General features: G+C 42.7%; 1 protein-coding gene across 6 annotated transcripts in view; it reads left to right on the top strand.

Annotated features, from left to right (window-relative positions):
* Positions 1-20,704, top strand: part of ENOX1 (ecto-NOX disulfide-thiol exchanger 1) — an 838,273-nt gene that overhangs the window by 411,431 nt on the left and 406,138 nt on the right. For all 6 annotated transcript variants that reach the window (XM_029602937.1, XM_029602936.1, XM_029602934.1 and 3 more), the window contains one exon: positions 16,058-16,219. The gene's annotated coding sequence lies outside the window, so the exon portion shown is untranslated. The remainder of the gene's footprint in view (positions 1-16,057; positions 16,220-20,704) is intronic.

A 20,704-nucleotide genomic window follows, 5' to 3' on the forward strand; every position in this document is an offset into this window, starting at 1 on the left:
TCTACGAGCTCCTGTCTCTGCCATTCCTGGTGTGATGCTATCGGATCGCTTGGACTCTGGACCCTGCCTGGTACCCACTCCTCGGGGGCCAGTGTGCGTACTCTACGGGGACCTGGTCTCCTGGCTTTCCCCGCTCCTCGGGCTAGTCCTGCGCCTTCCAGTAAGTCCTATCCTGCCGGCTCCCTGCTCCTCGGGGTCACCTCTGGGAACACTTTCATCATCTGGGAGTTCTACCTCCATGCTTCCCCGCTCTTCAGGGAAGTGCCTACGCTCTTTCCTGTGACTGTCTGTGCTTCTCCGCTCCTTGGAGTAGTGTCCACATTTACCCTTGGGACTATCAGTGATTCCCCGCTCCTCGGGGCAATGCCCTTGACTCTGCTACCAGGCACTACTGGTGCCTCCCGCTCCTCGGGACTCTCCTACGTCATTCGCTGGAGACCTGACTTGGGCTTCCCTGCTCCACGGGTTGGCCTACATCATCGCATCAAGTACCTCCTTCTCTGTGCAGCTCCGCCTCTCGGGGTTGTCTCTCCGGAATATGTCCTGCATATCCTGTGCCGCACTCCCCGCTCCGCGGGCCTGCCTAGCACCATCTGAGGGAGAAATGGCTTTATCATTGGCTGGGCCCATACTATGGAACACGATGCCCCCTGAACTCAGATTACAGAATAATCTCAAAACTTTGAAGAAAAATTTAAAAACATGGCTCTTTAAAAAAGCCTTCACTAAAGAGTCTGGAGGGTAGAGAAAGAAAATACAGGGTAATGCAGATGAGAATGAATTTACTCAATCCTACATTTAAGAAGTAATATCTCAAAGAGATAGTAACTCAATAACATACCTGGACTTGACCAACAATACTCAAATAATGATTTTATTTATGAAATTGTAACCGAACTTTATTGGCACCTGTTAGAATGTACGATAACCTACATTTACTTACCTTAGTCTATGTGCCTATTTGTAAATCGTTGCGTGGTATATAACTTAGCGACGGTATAGAAAAGTTTTTAAATAAATAAATAAATCTCCTCCGGAGGTCTCTGCCCAGGTACTGTCCTCCAGTCTGTACCACAAATTGTGGTAATCTTCTCCGCTGTGACTCAGTCCCGCTCCTCAGGACCATGCCACAGTCTCTCCCAAGAATTCTCTACTGTGCTAGATCTTGTCTTCCAACGGTGTAGACCTGTGGGGCCCCTCCCCACAGGTAGTAACACATTCACCTCGGGCCAAGGACCCACAAACCATTATAGGCAGAAATCCTATAGGAAAAGTAGGGATGAAGCTGCAGCTAGAGGAAGCTTTTTAAGCCTGTTAAAATATGAAAGGGAACAGCGAGAACAGCTAATTCAGTTTTTGTTAGACTTCACTAAGAAGCACAGAGTAATCTGTGACGAGAAGACTGAAGAATAGAAGAAAGCCAAAGTGAGTTTACAGGACTCCCAAGCTAAATTTCAGGAAAGTGAATGAATCTGAATTGAGATGAAATTACTGAATTTTAAACATCCCTCTTCTGGAAAATAAAATTTAACTTAAAGTGGGTAGAGACAAATACTAAAGCAAAAAGAAATTGAAGTATTTAAAATGTTCATCTCAGCAAAATCACAAATTTAAGATACTGATGCCAGATGGGATTTTTTTTTTTTTAAAAGCATAATTTAAGCACGAAGACTCGAATAGTTCCAATCTGAAACGGTTTGGGGTTGGGTTTTTTTTTAAGCCTTTAGACAATGTATATTTTTAAATGACTAAGACTGGAATCTTCCCATTTAAAAGGGAAGCTGACTAAGGATGTCTTTCTGTTCCATATCTCCCATATGAATAATCATACGACTGATAGTTTGAAGAAAGACACTTGCTTTATTGCCTGAAAGCGTAAAACAAGAGAAGCTGTACGGTGTGGGTGCTGTCACTTGGGAAGATAGAACCTGAAGGAAGGGTGTCATTTCACCTTCTAATAGGAATGTGGTTTTCTTATTTAAGGGTTGGGAGCATCACTTTTACTTTTAGTAAAAGTGAAAAATGATGCAAGTCTGAAAGCAAGGTGTGTATGTGAGACAGAGGGGGTGCTTCGTATATGTGAGACAGGGAGGGTGCTTCAGTAATGTGTGGTGTATATGTGAGACAGGGAGGGTTCTTTTGTATGTGTGTGGTGTATATGTGAGTCAGGAAGGGTGCATGTGTATGTCAATGTGTATGTGCGAGAGAGATGGAGCATGTTTTTGGCTGACTTGTGGCTGTGAGAGAGGGCATGTGTGTGATTGAGCCTGTTTGTAAGTGAGATAGAACATGTGTGTGATTGAAAGCCTGTGTGTAAGTAAGAGAGAGCGAGAGCATTGTGTGATTGAGAGAGATTGGCCAGAGAGGTGAAGTGTATATGTGTGAGAAAGACTGATCAGGGAGATGACTGGTATGTGTGTGCTTGTGTGTGTGAGAGAGAGAGAGGGAGAGAGAGACTGGTTGGGGAGATGATTGGTGTGTGAGAAACAGAAACTGGTCCTGAGGGTGTGACTGATGTGTGTGTGTGTGTGTGTGAGAGAGAGAGAGAGAGAGAAGAGACTGGTTATGGTCCCTAAGGAAGAAGACTGTGAGGACAGCTTCAGCAGCTACTGCTGCTTCTGGTATGGCCTGCAAGGGAAAAGAGTAGGAGAACTGCTGGAGAGGGCAAGTAAAGGTGGCTTTTTAAGTTCATTTTTCTTGATTGACTACCATTTTAATTATTGGGTAGTATTTGATGTGTCTGCTGTTTGAAATATTTTATTGGTGTTTGGTAAAGCTTTCAAAATTTGCATGAGTCTTTAATTATTGGATATTCTATTCATCAGCTGTTTTGAAATTATTTTATTTGTATGATTTTATAATTATGATTCATGATTTATATATCTTGATTTTATTGATTTGTTTCATGAGGAATGGTGAAATTTTTGTTTTTCCATTGTTACAATGTATAGAGTCTGGCGTGATGTGTTTTACAGTTCAGTTTTTGTCTGCACATTTCTATTTATACTTTATGTGGCTTTATTCCATATTTGGTGAGGGTTTGTGTTCTGCATGCAAAGATTGAGATGAAGCATTCTTTTAGCATGTGGTTTCTCTATAGGGATCTGTAGTAGCTTGGCCTGTTCTGTTTTCCTGATAGGAGGTGTATTGATATTTTAGATTCTGGTGTAATATTTGTGGTATTCTTTTTCATAGGTGGGGTTGTTATTCTATGAGTGTTGGCAAATAGTACTGTGTTGATACAGGAGGACCATGCCAAAATATATCACAATAGGTATGATGCCATATGAATTCCAAGATGCAAAGTTTTCTTGTTGGCATCACAACAGTGCATGAAATTATCTCAATAACTGGTATATTAATTTTACCTCAGAATGTCTTTTTTCATGTAAAATATGTTATAAATGCATAATTTAAAATTGTGTATGGGGAGGGGGCGCCAGACTGTAAGGTTTGCCTAGGGTGCCTAATACTGTTGCACCGGCCCTGAGTAGTTGCTATAGCCATGGGCTTTCAAGAAGCCCTGAATCTTTCTTATAGCTAATGAAATGTCATAATGATCAAAACTGACGATTATAATCATATACTTTTCCATGTGTTTGATTTGAAATACCCTAAAAATGGAAACATGTGCATATCTAAAAAAAATAGCCTTAAAGTGATTATATATTTTAGTGTGGCCCTCTAATCATAATATCATGCCTCAGGTCCAAAGAATGCAGGCAAGTTAGTCTGAGTTATAAGTAACTCCATATGTGCTTTGAAGTGGACATGAATATAGCTGAGAAATACCATGAAGTATTAGTTGTAGTGTCTTAACAAAGAATACAGTGCGACCTGTTTTTCATATTACTGGGTGAACTGCTTTGAATGTTGTTAATTATTCTGGGCGGCATATTCAAAACATGTTCAGTGCTCGATAGCCGGATAAGTAGGATTGAATATCCCTGTGTATTCAGTGTCCGCTAGATAGCTGGATAAGTGACTGATCCAGCTATTTTTTAGTTACATAAAAAGTGGGTGGCACTCCTTATCAACTGAATATCCACACACAAATCACACCTTATCCAGTTAAGTTAATCCAGCCATAGAGCTGGTCTAATTTAGCTGATTAAGTAGTGATTTTTCTGTGGATATTCAGCAACATAGTTACGCTGCTGAATATTCCTTATAACTTAGCGGATACAAATGAATATCGGGCCCAATATTTTTAAAATGTATATTCTGCTTTTCCAGCAATTCAGAGCAGATTATATTCAGGAGGGGCGAAGTGACTTGTTCAAGGTCTCAAAGAGCAGTAGTCTGATTTGAAACCTGGCTTCTCTGGAAGCCTGCAGGTGTGCAGCCTTGAAATAAAATGTTTAATTTCTAACCCAACTAAAAATGTTATTTCTGCCTACTCACACTTTATCAAACTTGATCTGTGACTAACCAATTCACTGTGCTGAAAATAAGCACAGAAAAAAGTTTGCTTCATAAACAGGACACCATGTGAATATCTGCTGTCTAGGTGTTCATTAGTTCTGTCTGCTGTATGTTTGGCTAATTGCCTGGGAGTAGAGGTGAATCATTTATGAGACTCAACCTGGTGCCTGTGTTTGTTGTAAAGCTCATGTAACATTTTGACAAAAAAATGGGAAATGTCAACCATTTAACCTCCTATTCATAATCTTTATTTACTGATTTTCTGCAGTTTGTTTGCACATAGTCTTGCTCACACAACTGATAGCAGAAAATGTATTTAATAGCTGTGCAATGCTAATATACTGTGGTATGCATGGCTGACTAATTTAATTTATCTCTGATTAAGCCTATTATGTTTTAGATCACTTTACAGAAGAGACTTTTTTTTTCCAGTTGTAAGCTTATCTGAATTGTAATATAAGGTAATAATGTGTGAAATAACTGGTGGAGCTTGCTTTTAAATGCTAATTCCATCAAGAGAATTCCTGAGATACTTCATATACATCCCATTCATTATAGTATAGTTAGTATATGGTTTGCACAAAAGTACAGTTAAATTACAGAAGCACCCACTCTTTTATGGGCTGGAGGACCCAGAAAAGGGAGAGTTTGTTCTCATGAAGAATAACAGACAGCAATTTGAAGGTAGGGTCTACTATGCATATATATTATAGCAACATAGCAGATGATGGCAGAAAAAGCACCAATAGGCCATCCAGTATGCCTAACATAAGAAATTGCCATGCTGGGTCAGACCAAGGGTCCATCAAGCCCAGCATCCTGTCTCCAATAGAGGCCAAACCAGGCCACAAGAACCTGGCAATTACCCAAACACTAAGAAGATCCCATGCTATTGATGCAATTAATAGCAGTGGCTATTTCCTAAGTAAACTTGATTAATAGCCGTTAATGGACTTCTCCTCCAAGAACTTATCCAAACCTTTTTTGAACCCAGCTACACTAACTGCACTAACCACATCCTCTGGCAACAAATGTCTGTCCTTATTGCAAGGATAAAATGGTGGATGCCATAATGCCTCTGTATTGCTCCATGGTGAGCCCATACCTTGAATACTGTATGCAGTTCTCAAAAAAGATTTAGTTGCACTGGAGAAAGTACAGAGAAGGACAACTAAAATGATAAAGGGGATGGAACGTCTCCCCTATCAGGATAGGCTAAAGAAGTTAGGGCTGTTCAGCTTTTAGAAGAGATGGCTGAGGGGAGATATGATAGAGGTCTACAAAATCATGAAAGGACTTGAACGGGTAAATGTGAAACGGTTATTTACTCTTTCGGAAAATACAATGACTAGGGCGCACTTCATGAAGTTAGCAAGTAGCTCATTTAAAACAAATTGGAAAAAATTATTTTTCACTCAATGTATAATTAAGCTCTGAATTCATTGCTAGAGGATGTAGTTAAGGCAGTTAGTGTAGCTGGGTTTAAAAAAGGTTTGAATAAGTTCCTAGAGCAGAAGTCCATAAACTGCTATTAATCAATAAGGATTAGTATCTTGGGATCCATTCATTAATGTTTGGGTACTTGCCAGGTACTTGTGACTTGGTTGGCTACTGTTGGACACAGGATACTGGGCTTGATGGACCCGTGGTTTAACACAGTGTGGCATATCTTAGGTTCTTAAGTTCTTATGCCAGCAGCATTCCACAGAATGTGACTGCTCATAAGATATATCTTTTTATCCAGGGCAGCTTTTGTCATCTTCCTGATTTGTACTGTTCCATCTTAGGTGGATGAGCATACAAGATCTTCAACTTAGTTCACATCCAAACCCCGCCCCCCCCCCCCCCCCCTTTCCCATTTCTAACCACAAAGCTTAGAAGTAATCTGAATGGTTTCCAGAACCAGCGGGGCTGTTGCCTGAGCATCCAACAACCTAGGTGTCTTCTGAGCCTGCCAGACAGACCCAGCTTCTAGTTATTCAACCTTTGAGGCCCCACCCCCACCCCCGTGCATCCTTCCAGACAGGCTTGGCTAAGCGAGTGCCTGCATTTCTGATGGGGCTTCTAGTTTTTACTATTCTGATAGCCCGTACAAATATAAATTTTCCTGAGAATTTTCTGTGCACCAAATAACTTGTACGGGGTAGATTTGGTGGAATAATTTTCAAAATGGACATGTAGGCATAAATCCACTTGCAAACTGCTGTAACTTGTGCATGTATTTGCAGCATAAATTATGTGCGACTGTTATTGATAAGCTACATGCCAGTTGGTAAAGAACAGTTGCAAAGCAGTAATCAGCATTTCATTAAAATATTTTTTTAAAAATTTAAGTCCTTTGTTGTGGCTGAAGATTTTTCGATGAATAACCAGTTGTTGGAAACCACAGAAATCATGCTGGCTGATCACTTCAAGTTCATTTTTACTGCTGTAGGCCTGCCAGTGAGCAGTGTTCATTTATAAGTAGGGAGGGTCATTTTCCAACAGCCATCAGGAGGGCATTGGCAAAAACGCGTGCAAGTTGCACCAATTTTCAAAGCGGATTTATGCGCATAAGTCCACCTTGAAAATTATTTCTCCAAATCGACCCCGCACAAGTTACACCTGCACGCACAATTTTCCTGAAAAGTTATGTACATGCAGTTGAATTTTACAAAGTATGCACGTAAGTCCAAACTCTTCCCCAACTTTACCCCTAGGAACGTTCAATTTGGGTAAATTTATAGGTGAACAGGAAGGAGCTGAGTGTAAATGTGAGTGAAAATTTACCCACATGTGAGTGTAAATTTACCCACATATTGGGTGGGCAGTTTTCTAAAAGGACACTTATATGCGTAAAATTTTGTTCTACACGCAAAAGTCCCTTTGAAAATTACCCTCTAAAGTTATGGTATAGTTGATCACATTGATTATCACTTAAAAATTAAAGAATTCCCCTGCGCACAACGGGAAGATAATCAGAGTTAACAGTGATGTTCATAGGTCATGAAATAATTTTATGGTGGAGAGAGTTGCTGAAAACCAGTAAACAAAACTTTGACCGGCTATTTCTCTTCCCCTGTTAGTCTCTCCCAGCCCCTTTCTCTCTGTCTCAACCCATTGCCCCCCAATAACTTCTTCAAGGGGTCAATTCTGGCAGATACCAGATGTACACAACCTGCTGCTTCTCCTGACTGGGCCAGCACAGAGTACTGACAGGTGGGTCCTGGTGGTAGCTGCTCCAGTCTTGCAGTCAGCTGCTCTTTTTATGGGCCTGGTGCCACTCATAGGTCACCTCTCTCCACTGGACAAGTCCCAGGCTCTCTTTTCAGTTCTCTTCAAAGCCAAAAGTGAAATTCTCCTTTTTTTTTCTAGCCCCCACACAAATTGGTGGGAATGCAAGGCAATCTGCATTGGATCACTGCCCCAGCGCACAAGCTTGGAAGTATGGAATAGTTACTTAAATCACAGCATTGCAATTCTGGATAAATCTCTAGCTCACTGCTTTGATTCGCGCAATGTTACGGAAGAATGTCTGGCTTCAGATATATGAAAAAGTTTAGGAGAAGACCGGTATAACTAATGTGCCTAAAACTCGTAGGCAGTTATAAATAATTCAGTACTCGCAGGTAGAAAAATGTATCGTCTCTATGTGGGTTACTTCACAAACTCCAAAGATAGCTTAGTGGCAAAAATTGATGCCCGTCAGGTAGTACAGATACACTGATGCCAAGGGAGGATGTTATGCTGCGGCAGATGAAAGAGGCCCCCATGGTTCCCATGGTAGGAGGGAAGCAGCTTACCAAATAGCAGTAGGGATAGACCCGTTCCACCGCCCCCTCTCTCCACCTCGCCAAATACAGTAGACACTTCTATTACACTCTTTGCTCAGTAAGGGAGCTATCATAAACAATCACCACACAGAGCAAAAGTTTTATGATTTTTAATGATAAGAAAATAGGTATTAAGTAGGGGGAAAAGGGTAATAATAAAGCATGAAGCAAACACATGAAAAGATGTACACCCAGTTTTCATTGCAGATAACATTCTCTGACAATTAGGACATAAAACTAAACAAAGGTAGGAATAGTTAACGGACTCTTAGATGTAGCTCAACCACTGGATTCCCGGGAATTTAGAACTCCTTAACATCTCCAGTCACTGTATGTGTGCACAGACAAAAAATAAAACCAAAATACAAAGGCAGATGGTTGGCAATCTGATGAATTCTGTTGGCATGTGAAATCTCTCTCCCTGGGGGCCTTAATCCTCTCAACTCCCCTTCCAACCAGTGTCCCTTCCCAGCAAGGAGGCAGGCTTGAAGCCCTGCCGATCTCTTGATACAGGGACCTGCCTCTAACAGCTTTGGCAAATCAGCAGTGCTTTTAGCAGGCTGTAAACACAAAGGAGTCTAACTTTCCTCTGAGCTGTTCATCTACAGTGATAAGGATGAAAGAAAACCTTTCCTCCCTTAAAATACCTCTCTGAAAGTCTTGTTTCACTTATCTCAGTCCCTCCCATAGGGAGATCCAGCAATTAAGCTCCTGGTTTCAGATTACCCTGGCTGCCTCCAAGCCTGGGCACATTTGCTTTCTGCCTCCTGCTCGCTTCTTCCATGCTGGGTTTTGAGCCATTCCCCAGAAAAAAAACTAGGTCGTGGAGCCAAAATGTGCATTTGTTTTTCCTCTGGTTTCACTCCTGATAGGTGCAACAGTCTCTCTCTCTTTCCTTCCTAGTGAGGGCCGGATTGGCCTATCGGGATTTCAAGCATGCCCCAGTGGGCCAGTCCAGCCTATCACATGGGCTGGTGTTGGTCGCAGGGGCCCAGTGCCTGAGGAGCCGCTGTGCCCAAAGCATATCTTCTCCCTTGTACCTTTTTCTCTTCCCTGCTGGCGGAGCAGAAGAATGAAGCTGCAAGCTACTGCTGGGCTGATAGAAGGGAGCCGCAGACCCCTCTAGAGCCGAGGCCAGTGGGGATCAAAGAAAGGTGCCACAAACCGTCACTAGAGCCCAGTTCGGCGGGGCGGATGAAGGGCGCTGGAGGCCGCCAGCGTAGCCCAGGTGGGCAGGGGCCCAAGAAAGGAGAGAGAGAGAGAGAGAGTGTGCAGGCTGCCATTGGAGCCCATGCCGGTAGACCGAGGAAAGGAGAGAGAGAGAGAGAGAGACAGAGACAGGCTTTTGGCCATTGCCAGGCCGGCGGGGCCAAAGAAAAAGGAGAGGCATAATTGTGTGTGTGAGAGATCTGCTTCTGTCTGTGTGTATGCATGTGTGCGAGAGAAGGAGGGTGCTTCTGTCCAGGGGGCGTAGGGTGACGGCAGAAGTTGGTGGTGCGTCAGAAAATTTGCTGCTGCTATGTGCCCTAGAACACAGTACATCCTCCTACGTTACCCTGTGAGCACTAATTTCCTTGATGCAAAATGCCTATCAAATTTATGCTCATCAATCGTTAGAGGGAACATTAGCTAATCCCTTAAAATAATAAATGACTCTACTAACAGCAGTTGCAATAAAACTTGTGAATGAAAAAATATTTTCTGCAAGAACATTCAAAACTGCTTTCTGTATGCAACTTAAATTAATAAAGAGCAAACCTCAATTTAAAATAGAAATGAGGAAGAGATAACAATAATGTCGTAAAAGCCAGTAATAAGTACCATCATTTTCACAGCAAGATTTAAAATTACACAAGAATTGGGCCTTTAAAATACAGATAAACCTTCACCAAATACAGAATAGAAATGTGCCAACAAAAACTGAATGGAAACCACAAGCCTAACTGTGATATGTAGTGCAACAATGTAAAAACAGAAACATCATCATTCCTCTCAAAACATAAAGCAATAAAATTGGAGATAGAAAACATCATTCATAATATTAAAACCATGCTAATAAAAAGAATAAATATCAAAACAGCCGACAAACATCCAATAATTAAAAAAAAACTTGCATAAATTTGATCTAATATTTCCCAAACACCAATAAAATATTTTAAAACCTCTGATGAATAAAACATCCAATAATTTATAATGTTCTAATAGTAAAAAATTATATAATTTAAAAAAACAGAAACATTTACACACAATAATTAAAAATAATAAGGATTTAAAAAATCTTTTCCTCTTCATACCTGGGATCTTTTGTTTCCGATTATCATGCATTAGGGGAGGTAGGGTCACATAAACTATCTTCCCTCCTCTTTTCCTCACTCACATACACACACATTCTGACACATTCATTCTTTCAGGCATTCCCTCTCTCATATACATGCCAGTGCTTTCACACACACTCCCTCCCTCTCACACACATAAGGCTTGCTTTTCCTCACACACACATTGTGTGTGTGTGTGCACGCACAGGAGCCTGTGAGAGCCGTATGTGACACATAGGCTCTCATAGGCATGTGCTCTCACACACACATATGCACACAGGTTCTCACAGACACAATATATACATGCATAGGGGTCGATTTTAAAAGGAGCACGCGGCTGTCCATGTGCGCGCTGTTCCCGGCACGTGCACATGGATGTGCTGATTTTATAACATGCGCATGCCGGCGCGCACATGTTATAAAATCCAATGGCTGCGCACACATGTGCGTGCGGATTTTAAAATCCGCACGCACATGTGTGGATGGCACGTGCAGGGGGGACGGATTTTCAGTAAATACACACAGCGACGCACTCGGACCTCCCCCAGTTCCCTACCCATTGCCTAACCTTCCTTCCCTTTCCCTTCTTCACCCTGACCTCTAACCCTTACCTACCTACCCCAAATTTTTTATTCCACTACTTACCGCTCCTCCTGAGCAGAGTAGTTTCCGCGCACCGGCCAGCAGCCAATGGCCACTGTCCCAGCTGGCCTCCATCCCGCCCCTTCCCTCCCCACCCTGACCATGCCCCCTCGCCCGCCCCTTCTTCAGGGCCCGGCACTTGTGTGCATTTCAGTGTTTACATGCGTGACCAGGCCCTTTAGAAAATGAACGCGGCAAGCGCAGGGCCCGGCCACAAGCGTAACTGCCGGTATTTGCACACGTGCCCTTTGAAAATTAGGGCTATAGCTTCTCATACAGACTTACATGCACACAGGCTCTCACACAGAGACTCACACGGCCTCCTCTTTGCTTTGGGCCGTAGCTGGATGGGCTTTGCCATGGCTCCGACGGCCTCCTCTTCACTTCTGGCTGTGGTGGGATGGGCTCCGCCATGGCCTCGCCGGTCTCTTTGCTTCGGACCATGGCGGGTTTGGCTCTACCATGGCCCCACTATTCTCTTCTTCATTTCAGGCCATGGCGAGATGGGCTTTACCATGACCCCGCCGGCCTCCTCTTCACTTCTGGCTGTGGTGGGATAGGCTCTGTCATGGCCTTGCCGGCCTCCTCCTTGCTTCAGACCATGGCGGGTTTGGTTCTGCCATGGCCCCACTATTCTCCTCTTCATTTCAGGTCATGGCGACATGGGCTCCACCATGGCCCAGCCAGGCTTCCTGTACTGGGAGGGGACAAGCTGTACATGCCCACAGAAAAGTTGTGCAAAAGCGCACATGTGTAACTTAGTGGGAACATTAATGGTGAGCAGCAGCACTTATCGTTTTGGGGGGAGAACCAGACCAGACACAATAACTTCTCAAGTTGCTGGTGCACGGCACACCCCATTTTAAAGTTGGGGGTGCCTGTGCACTATGGACGCTATGCTTCTGTGTGTGTATGTATGTGTATGAGAGGAGGGTACTTCTGTTTGTGTGTGTATGTATATGAGAAGAAGCATGCTTGTGGGTGTGAGAGAGAAGGAGGGAGGAGAAAGTTTGTGCACCCACCTCTCTCCTGCTAATCAGCGACAATTTAGGGAGACATTAAGATGACCAAAAAGCAAATGTTCACAGGTATGAAGAGCACAGCATTTTTTAAATCCTTACTATTTTTAATTATTGGGTGTTTCTTGATATGCCTCCCAAACATAAAAAAAATTTTTAAAACTACATTTTTATAAAACTTTTTGCATTTTTATTTATTGGATATTCTGTGCATCAGCTGTTTTGAAATATTTGTTAATTTTTATAGTATGGTTTTACTTTTATATTTTATATTTCTTGGTTTTATTTTTTTATATTTTATAAGGAATGGTAATATTTCTGTTTTTCATATACAGTGTCTGGCTTGTTGCGGATACCAGTTCAGTTTTTGTCCTAAGGTTTCAATTTATATTTTAACTTATCCGTCTAATTGGCTTTTGAATATAGACCTCAAAGGGATCTTAGTAATGGAGAGTGGGAGTATATCAAAAATCAAGTAAGACCTGTGAGAGCACATTAGGCAGGCTAGGTGGACCAAATGGTCCTCATCTGCCAACATTTTCAGTATTTTTATAGTTGTAAATAGTTCTTAGGTTGTCCAGGCAGTTATCTTCAGAGTTTTAATTACTGTAATACATTGTTATGAATATTTAAACCAATAGAAATGTATGACCACCTTTACTCTCCTCCCCCACAGATATGAAGACCTCTATTCTTTGTCATTAGAGGTCATGTAATTTCTTTGTGCAGAAACTTAGTGTAGTCTTGGGTCCATGGGGTGAGATATAGGGACTAACATATACTGTAGAGGAGAGAAGGGGGAAGTGATGAAAATAAATATAAATAAATTACAAGATTTTAGCATTTTTGGTTAGAAAGGATGTTGTAGAAAATGGCCTCATGATATGAAGTTAGGAAGTGTGTAACCTCAGGAGTAAAATAAGTATTCTTCATAGAAAGAATGCTGGATGCATGGTGAAGACAACAGTATTATAAACTCTGAGAAAGCATGGGATGACCACAGAAAGTCCTTAATAGACAGGCAAGATGGCCTCCGTTAGAGACGCATGTTGAAGAAGCTCTCTCTGACTGCGCTTTTCTTAATTTTTTTTTTCCTGAAAGAAAAATGCCTTATACCAAGCGCAAAGTCAGACTGAGGGAGCTTTCTACCTCCTCTCCCTTACAGGAATGCCACCAGCCAAGGATTGAGTCATTCTTCGCGGCACCACCAGAATTAGCGCCGGTGGAGGGGGCCAATGCAGACGTTGACATGGAGCGGGTGTCAGCGCTGCTGGCTGAAGGGATATCTCTAAGTCCCGACGCCCTGAAAACTGCCTCTCCTCCTTGTGCTGCTTCATTGACCATCCAAGCAGCCCGCTCTGAACTCTGAGGTGAGGAGACCAAAGAGCGGCAGACTGAAAACCCTGGCGAGGGAAGCGGGGAAGAAGCAGTAGGGCGTGTCATGCTCCCACTGCAGTTGAGCCCTATTTCTCCTATACAACCTGGGGACCCTTCTTCCTTAATCGGAGGTATTTGTCGTGTGAAGAGAGGTATGAGCCATATAGGATCAGGTGATGTAGAGCAGGATAGGCCCGGTTGTTCCTCCCCCCTAGTAAAACCTGCTGTGATAAGTATGGACTCTTTATGGACCTCTTTGATATCTTTGGAATCCGCAATATCTAACCTGACCAAGATTACTTTGGATACAAATCATCATGTTTTCACTACTGAAAGTTCAATTATTTCCCATTCTACTAAGCTGGAACATTTGGAATCTTGCGTTTCAATTCTTGAGTCTTTTCAACATACATTTGTTCAATCGGAAGTTGTACAAGCAAAAAAAATTGGAAAATATTGAGAACTCCTTGAAATCTTTAAATTTAAGAGTTCTTAACTTTCCTTATGTAAAGTTGATATCACTTTATGAGATGTTTAAGTCCTATCTCATACATAATTTGAAAATATCTACTGAAGTGTTACCAGTGATACCTAATATATACTATCTTCCTATTAAGGAGGATGTTGGACCTAGGGACCAATCAGCAGATGTTTCACTGAATTTGATGGAATTCCTGGAGTCGTCTATAGAGACCACTATATTAAAAAAGGCAACTTTGTTAGTATCCTTCGTCTTTCCATCCGATAGAAATTTGGTATTATGATTTTTTATGTACAATCGCTTATTGTTATTTCATGGTGACAAAATTTGGATATATCCAGATATATCTAGAGTGTCTCAAGATCAAAGGAAGAAATTTCTTATTATGCATCCAGAGGTATTATCCAGAGAGGATGCGTTTGTTTTGCAATATCCCTGTAAGTGTATAGTGAAATACTCTAATTTCAATTATCTTTTTTTTGAGCCATTGTAACTCCGAGTCTTTTTGGACACTCATACCCAAGGATCTCCTATATTATGTTTCGGGGAATGATTATGTTTTCTGGTGGATTCTCTAAGTTTTCTTAAGTGAATATGTTTTCTTTTCTTTTTAAATATTGCTGTGTATACATCTGCCTCCCCCCAATTTACCTAATTAACAGATAAATACTGTATTTGCTTATTATTTGTATTTGTCTAGATGTTTGCTGGTTATCTGTATTTCCACAACAAGTGGTTTCTTGTTATATTTGAAAATGCTTAAAATAAAAAATTATAAAAAAAAAAAAAAAGAAAGTTCTTAATAGTGGAAAGATAAAGCAAACCCATACAGTGAAATGAAGGTCTTTGTCGGGGACAAAAGAAACAATGCAAAATAAATAAGTACATACATTTTTTTCCTTGGATAATATCACTGGATTTATAGATTTTGATTTTGCAGCAACCATCCTTATTGATGGTGGTTGCCTTTTAAAATTGTGTAAATTTGTGTAAATCAGTATTGGACTTACAGACTGTGTTTTATCAATGACCAGCACTGATTTTTGATCTACAACAATAAGGATTGAATTTCTAATATTTTTGATCATGGATTTGCAGCATCCACATTTATTATTGTTTTTTTTTGTTAATTGGTTTGTTCACTTTGCGGAGGCAACAGGAGTGTTTTGTAAGCCTTTTTAGCAATACTTATGTGAGTGGCTGTGAGTATGTGTGATTTTTTTTTTAACTCAGCACTAGGGTGTACATTGTTTCACTTACAAATGTTTCCTGCAAAATATATCTGTTAGATTATTAAAGCTTTTCATATTTAAGACATACTGTATTTAGAGCCTTTTATATACCGTACATATAATTTTCAATTATGCAATTGATGTTTTGTAAAAAATGTTTGAGTTAATGTTTATTTTGTGGTGTATTTTCATATTTGTTTCTTGTCTTATTGTTTCTTGAGGTTTGGTAGGGGAAGTCAACTTATTTTTGTGTAATTTATATTGAGATATATATATATAGAGAGAGAGAGAGAGAGAGAGAGAGCAATAATTGGGCTGTCTTGCTGATTTCTGAGAAGAACCATTTATGCCAAAATTCAGGTGTGACAGAATATATTTTAAATAGATTTATTGGGTATGTTACATTAATTAATTTTGATTAATTACAATATTTAAATAATTTGAGGTTAATGATCATTTGATAAGGTTGCAAACCAAATTTGGGATGATACCGTAAGGGTATTTGATAGCTCATTAATCTCTGTGCAGAATGGGTTATGGTAGAATAATATGAATGATCCTTTGGTTATTCTGATTCTTCCCAACCATTATTTTTGCAGTCTTTATCTGCCATCTATTTCTCTGTTTCTGCTTTAACTGTGTGATTTAGCATGTGCTATGTCTCCATAGAAATAATGAATAATGATTATTTCTAATCATTGCAGTTCAGCATTATGGTATCTCTCTTACTCTGGATCTCTTTCATTATTTCTAGTGACCAGTTCCTTGAAATCTTCTCAGTCCGCCATTTCTGCGTCACTTTCCATCAGAAGCCACTTGACATGCTTCATGTACTGAATGTCTGAAGGCGAGAAGCAGAAGCCAGGCCAGATAATCATTTTGGTGGAGGAGAAAAACTGACACTTGTCTAAAGGAGGTATGTTGTATGTTTCTGATTTTTTTTGAGTTGAAATAAAGTTAATTTAGTTGTATCCTTCCCCAAACAAATACTGAGGGTTGTGTTACATTAAAAGTGTTGGATAAACTGCTGAACTCATAAACTAACAATTAGGTTAGAAGATCAGTCATTATAAATTCTTTTTTATTGGATTTGGATTTTTTAATTTAATTACTTGTCTTGCTAAATCCAAACTCTAGTTGAATTACAATTCAGGCATAGTATGTCCCTTCCCCAGAGGGCTTACAATCCAGGGGGGCTATTTGGTAAAGGTTTATTTCCATTATATGTCTATTAGAGATGTGAATCGTGTCCTCGATCGTCTTAACGATCGATTTCGGCTGGGAGGGGGAGGGAATCGTATTGTTGCCGTTTGGGTTTTAAAAATATCGTGAAAAATCGTTAAAATCGTGAGCCAACCCCCTAAAACCCACCCCCGACCCTTTAAATTAAATCCCCCACCCTCCCGAACCCCCCCCAAATGCTTTAAATTACCTGGGGATCCAGCGGTGGTCCAGAACGGCGGCGGTCCGGAACGGCCCCCTCAATTGAATCCTTTTGTCTTCAGCCGGCGCCATTTTGCAAAATGGCCGCCGCAAAATGGCGGCGGCCATAGACAAAAACGATTCGACGCAGGAGGTCGTTCCGGACCCCCGCTGGACTTTTGGCAAGTCTTGTGGGGGTCAGGAGGCCCCCCCAAGCTGGCCAAAAGTTTCTGGGAGTCCAGCGGGGTTCAGGAAGCGATTTCTTGCCGCGAATCGTTTTCCGTACGGAAAATGGCGCCGGCAGGAGATCGACTACAGGAGGTCATTCAGCGGGGGTTCCGCCGCTGAACGACCTCCTGCAGTCGATCTCCTGCCGGCGCCATTTTCCGTACGGAAAACGATTCGCGGCAAGAAATCGCTTCCTGAACCCCGCTGGACTCCCAGAAACTTTTGGCCAGCTTGGGGGGGCCTCCTGACCCCCACAAGACTTGCCAAAAGTCCAGCGGGGGTCCGGAACGACCTCCTGCGTCGAATCGTTTTGTCTATGGCCGCCGCCATTTTGCGGCGGCCATTTTGCAAAATGGCGCCGGCTGAAGACAAAAGGATTCAATTGAGGGGGCCGTTCCAGACCGCCGCCGTTCTGGACCACCGCTGGATCCCCAGGTAATTTAAAGCATTTGGGGGGGGGGGTTCGGGAGGGTGGGGGATTTAATTTAAAGGGTCGGGGGTGGGTTTTAGGGGGTTTTAGTGTGCCGGTTTTCCTGCCCTCCCCCTTCCCCCGATTTACGATTTTTTAACGATAAATCGGGGGAATTGGTATTGTATCGTGGCCCTAACGATTTCTGACGATTTAAAATATATCGGACGATATTTTAAATCGTCAAAAAACGATTCACATCCCTAGTGTCTATAAGAACAATGCTTATTAAAAGAGGCCCTAAGTGTGTACCTGAGGCAATGGAGGGCAAAGTGTCTTGCCCATGTTCACTAAGGGGCAGATTTTTAAAAAGTACGCGAGCGCGTACTTTTGTTCGTGCACCCGGCGCAAATAAGAGTACACCGTATTTTAATAGATACGTGCATATCTTTTAAAATCTAGGGTCGGCGCGCGCAAGGCTGCGCAAAATCAGCAGCCTGCGCACGCCGAGCCATGCAGCCTGCCTCCGTTCCCTCCCAGGCCGCTCCGAAATCAGAACGGCCTCAGAGGGAACTTTCTTTCCAGCGCCCCCCACCTTCCCTTTCCTTCCCGTAACTAACCCGCCCCCTCGCCCTAACTAATTCCCCCCCTACCTTTATTGCAAAAGATATGGCTGCCCAAGGCAGGCGTAACTTGCGTGTGCCAGGCCAGCTGCTGGCGCGCCATGTTCTGGTCCGGGGGCTGGTCCGGAGGCCGCGGCCCTGCCCCCGGAACGCCCCCGATGACGCGCCGGCCACGATACCCCCCGACACGCCCCCCCCCCCCCCCGGAAAGCCCCAGGACTTACGCGCATCCCGGGGCTTTGCGCGCTGGCAGCCTAGGCAACATAGGCTCGGCGTGCGCAGGGGGAGCTTGGAGCAGGTTTTTGGGGTGTACACGCGTATCTTGTGTGCGTACCCCTTTGAAAATCAAAGGGGTACGCACACAAGATAAGAGTATCAGCGGGAGCAGCAAGCTTTGAACCCTGGTTCTTACCTCTCTGCTCTAACCACTAGGATACTCATCCACTTCTTTTAAATTTAGACAAATATAGCCAAATTTAAGAATGGAGCAAAAGTCCTGAGTTCTCTTTTTGCTTCTTTTAGAGCAGCGGTTCTCAACCTGTGGGTCGCGACCCCGGCGGGGGTCGAACGACCAAAACACAGGGGTCGCCTGTGTTTTGGTCGTTCGACCAAAACACAGGTCGTTCGACCAAAACTGGTCTGCGGACCGACCCCAATGGCCCGGTCCGCAGACCAGTACCGGGCCGTTGGGGATTTTTGCCGGTCCGCGGCGCCGCGGCTGCTGCGGGGAGGCGGGGCGAAGCTGGAGACCTGCCTCCTCCAACCCCAAAAGGGAGCGCGTCGCGGTGCTCCTCCTACTTACTTCCTGCCCGCCCTGCCCCGGAAGATAAATGTTGCCGGAGCCGCACGGGCAGGAAGGAGGAGGTGCGTCAGCCACGTGCAGAAGAGGAGCAGCGGGGCCGGGAAGACTAGGGCCGCTGCAGAGCCCATCCTGTGGCAACCCGTAAAGAAGAGGCCCAGAGGTGAGAGAGAGGTGTGTGCGAGTATGAGATGAGTTGAGAGATTGTGTGTGAGAGTGAATTGAGAGACTGTGTGTGTTTGCAGAGACAGCATGTGAGAGCCTCTGTGTGTGTGAAAGAGACAGCATGTGACAGTGAGAGCCTGTGCTTGAGCAAGGCAGCATGTGGTGGTGTGAGAGAGCCTGTGTGTGAGACTCAGACAGCCTGTGCCAGTGAGAGACTGTGTGTATGAATGATTGCATGACAGAAAGAGCATGTGACAGTGAGATCCTGTGTGTGTATGTGCGTGTGAGAGAGAAATGCATGTGAGAATGAGAACCTGACTGTGTGTTTGAGGGAAGAAGACAGGTGGAGAGAAAAGAAACAGAAAAAAAGGCAATATAAAAGGAAATTGCAAAAAAATAAAGGGAAGCAGATGTAAAAAAAAATAAATTACTTTTTACTGATTGGTACATGTAATCTTTGGGAATGTGCAAGAGTAGCACTTTCTCTATGGCGGATCTCACAATGTACGAGATCAACATGGAGGAAGTGGAAACCCAGGGGGCCTGCACAGAGGAGGCAGTAGAATGGGCTTCAGTGCCAATAGCAGCAATCAGCGCCTCCCCAATAGCCACGTGGCAGCAGTGGCAATAATTAGATTAATTGTTTTAATCAGCTGGAGGTGACAAAGTATGAAGTGGGATGTGAAATCAGCTTGATCTGGTGGAGAATTAGGATTGCTGTTACACATGAACTGTATTTGGCAAACATTAAATTAAAGGGAGCCAGGATAATCAATTGAAGCCTGCAGCTGAGGACTGATTCATTATGACTCATGTAGAAATTAGTGCATTTTCCAGATTAGTCTGCATAACACAATTCTCAACATTCAGCATTATTTCTGCTGCATAGAGTTATATCTGAGAGGCTCTGAGGTTGTGAGGGAGCCAGTAAGAATGAGAGCATGAGTGTGTATGAGAAAATCCAGGGGAGTAAGAGTGTGTGTGAGTGGGGGGGGGGGGGGGGGGGAGAGAGTGTCTTACAACCTGAGAGTGTGTCAGTGTCTGTGAGAGCGAGAGGTTATGGTGCATATAAGAGCATGAATGTGTATGTATGTGACAGTATATGTGTGAGAGAGAATGGACATGTGAGTATGTGTGAGAGAGAGAGGATAACCTCCTAATCCTCGACAATATCAGGGTGACTGGAAATCAAGAGCTCCCATGTATGGACAGCAGGGGCTTTTTAAAATCCTTATTAGTTTTAATTATTGTGTGTTATTTGATATATGTGCTGTTTTGAAATATTTTATTGGTGTTTGGGAAATTATAAAAATGTATATGATTTTAATTAATAGAAATTCTATTTATCAGTAATTTTAAAGTATTCTTTTATTAGTATGGTTTTACTATTATAACTGATGCTTTATGTTTCTTAATTTTATTGTTTTATGAGGAATGGTGGTTCTGTTTATAAATGTCATAATAAATAAATATGCACTAAAATCCAACCCCATCCATAACCCCGCCCCCATATGACCAAAGCCCCACCCTCGTCCCGCCCTCGCCCCGCCCTCGCAGGGCGAGGGCGAGGGGTCACCGCAACATGAGGAACTGTATTACGGGGTCACGGCATTAGAAAGGTTGAGAACCACTGTTTTAGAGGGTGCTTTTTTTTTTTTGCATAGATTTATATCTTGGGCTGTATCAGAATATTATTGCAGATATTTTGCACTGTTTTTTTTTTATTTAGTGTGAGTGATTTAAAATGCTTGTGAT

The sequence above is a fragment of the Rhinatrema bivittatum genome, chromosome 5 (assembly GCF_901001135.1).
Source record: "Rhinatrema bivittatum chromosome 5, aRhiBiv1.1, whole genome shotgun sequence".
Lineage (NCBI taxonomy): Eukaryota > Metazoa > Chordata > Amphibia > Gymnophiona > Rhinatrematidae > Rhinatrema > Rhinatrema bivittatum.